Genomic DNA, 3,067 nt, shown 5'->3' on the forward strand with positions numbered 1-3,067 from the left:
GATGTCAAGAAAGAGAAAAATTGACTCAGAGTGTAGGATATTCAAAGAACAGTGGACTTTTGATTACTTTTCACACAGTACAAGGAAAGAACTGTGCATCTGATATGCCAGAAAATAGTGTCTGTGTTCAAAAAATACATTTTGTGTCAACACTATGAAACTCAACATAAAGATAAATATGATTGGTCAGACAAGTGAGAAAAGATAAAATATTAAAACTCAAAATTACATTGACAACTCAGCAAAATACTTTTGTGAAGCAGAAGCAACTAAATATTTCATCACTGCTAGCAATTTTTCAAGTTGCCAAACTAATAGCATGCACTGGCAGATCATTTGTGGAGGGAGAATTTGTTAAAGAATGCCTTCTTGGGGCCCGGAGAGATAGCACAGCGGCGTTTGCCTTGCAAACAGCCGATCCAGGACCAAAAGTGGTTGGTTTGAATCCCGGTGTCCCATATGGTCCCCTGTGCCTGCCAGGAGCTATTTCTGAGCAGACAGCCAGGAGTAACCCCTGAGCACTGCCGGGTGTGGCCCAAAAAACAAAACAAAACAAAACAAAAAAAAGAATGCCTTCTTTCTGTTGCCAAAGAGATGTGTCCAGAGAAGGCTGATTTATTTAGTAGGGTGAGTCTTTCAGGAAGATTGAAGAAATGGGAGACAATTGCATCAGCATTTGCAAAATCCCACTAAAATCTTTCACAGTTTTCTTTTGTATTCCATGAAAGCAATGATGTTCGTGATTCTGCACAACTTCTAACTTTTATTCGTTGGACAAATGATTATTTCAAAGTCACAGAAGAGCTTGCTGCACTGCAAAGCATCAAAGGAACAACTAAAGGTTTAAATATCTATGAAAAGGTTTGCCAAACTATGAATGGTTTGGAGCTGGACTGGGCTAAATTAGCCAGTGTGACAACTGATAGTGCTCCTAGCATCGTTGGGTCTAAGAAAGGAGTAATTGCTAACATTAACCAAGAGATGGACAAAAATAACCATTCTCATCCAATAGCCATACACTGCCTCATCCAGCAACAAGCGCTGTGTTGTAAATCACTGAAGTGGGACTCTGTTATAAAAATCGTGGTACCTTGTGTTGACTTCATTAGAGCTCATGCACTAAACCACAGACAATTTCAGCAATTTTTGTCTGAGCTATATGTTGACTATGAAGATGTTCTGTATCACACAGAAGTCCATTGTCTGAGTTGAGGGAGAGCTTTGAAACGTTTCTATGAGTTACTTCCACAGATTACAAGTTTTTGCTTTCAAGAAACAAAGAAGTACCAGGGCTCAATGATGCAGAATAGAAATAGCACCTACCTTTCTGAAAGATGTACCTTTCAACAATTTCAGTGTGCAACTTCAAGGAATGGGAAATCTCATCTGTGAAATGCATTCACGTATCAAAGCATTTGAAGGAAAATTAGGCCTCCTCATCAAACAAGAAGGAGAAAAACTTCTGCCATCTCCCCACAACTCAAAATCTGTTAACGGAAAAACCATTGGTTGCATTCCCAAACAAAACATGTGTGGATTCACTGGAAATATTGCAAAAGGAGTTCCAAATTAGACTTAAAGAGCTTTATCTCCATGAACAGGTCACACAGCTTTTTCGTAATCCATTTTCTAGTGACACTGAAAATGTGGTTACGATTTACTGAATGGACCTGGCTGAACTGCAGAATTGTAGCTCTATGAAAGATGCATTTAAGTCAAGCAGCCTTCTTAATTTTTTATCATGTAACTTTTAAAATTAAATTTGTTTAAAGAAATGCATCACACAGTTGACATAATTGATCATAAAAGTTATGGAATGCTTCAAGAATTTGTATGTCATCCTTGTGCAAGTGCCATGCTAATCTTCTCTGTATCATTCAAATTTTAGTATATATGCTGCTCAAGCGAGCACAGCCTTCTTAATTTTTATGCATCTCTTTCTTCTGAGATATGTACTCTTCTCAGGAACAATGCACTCAAAACTGCAACCATCTTTGGCAGCACTTATGCCTGTGAATAGACTTTTTCTAGAATGAAACATTTGAAATCTCCCACCAGATCAAGACTAATGGATGCACACTTGCATCATTTGTTATGACTAGCAGTAACAAATATGGAACCGGACATTGACCATCTCATTAGCCAATAGAAGGCCCATAGTTCCCTTTAAGATACTGGTAAAGTTGTTTATTTAATTTTACTTTATTTTAAATATTGTATTTGTTCCCATTCTATTGCTTCACTTCAAAATAAGATATATGGAATGTGTATAGGGATTTGTTATTTGTTTATATTTTTTGTTTTTACTATATAGTTTGGCCCTCCAATGGTCTGAGGCCCCTCTTTAAAATGTTTGAGGACCCCTGCTTTAAATGAACTGTCAAGAAGAGAAATACAGCTGACAACCACCATGGCCTTTGCAGACTATCACTAGAATGATCTCCACCAACCGCTGAAGAAAAAAAAATCAGCATATAATTTTTAATGAAACATAAAAGGAGGAAATCTATTGATGTAATGGGTAGTTGGACTTGAACACGCTACTGGAATGTCCTTGTCATGCCAGGTATAAAAACGAAAACTTGGACCATTGGGAAGGAGGGGAGAATAGTGAATAGAACTGCACCTGATGATCCGTGGGGGGTTGGCAGGTAGAGGGATGGGCCCCACTGTTCCTGACAGCCTCCCGCCCCTGCAGTATTCAGCCCTGGCAGACTTGGGCCATTGCAGCTGAACAGCAGGAGGTTTTGCAACTTACTGCAGGTAACTGCAGACAACTTGCAGATGACTACAGTAATCTGCTGATAACAGTTTGATTTTACAATTTTGATTATGATTTTATAAATGGGAAACAAACAGAAGCTTCAATTTTAAATAATAATGAACACTGAATAAGTATTACTTTTATGTGCTAGCATTCTAAAAACATTATTCATGGTGATTAATTTAATTATACTAAACACTTGAGGTATTTATGATAATTATCCTATTTACACATGAGAAACAGACATAAAATATTAAAAATCAGTTGAAAAGTGATGGTTTTGGACATCTGAACCTACAAAGT

The 3,067-nt window shown here is 37.5% G+C and overlaps 1 non-coding gene across 1 annotated transcript; it reads right to left on the reverse strand.

The window, feature by feature from the left end:
• Positions 1–1,805: 1,805 nt before the first annotated feature.
• On the reverse strand, positions 1,806–1,912 carry LOC126010706 (U6 spliceosomal RNA). The gene has a single exon (XR_007496719.1). It is a non-coding gene; the product is annotated as a U6 spliceosomal RNA (small nuclear RNA).
• Positions 1,913–3,067: the final 1,155 nt, after the last annotated feature.

This window comes from Suncus etruscus, chromosome 5 (genome assembly GCF_024139225.1).
Source record: "Suncus etruscus isolate mSunEtr1 chromosome 5, mSunEtr1.pri.cur, whole genome shotgun sequence".
NCBI lineage: Eukaryota > Metazoa > Chordata > Mammalia > Eulipotyphla > Soricidae > Suncus > Suncus etruscus.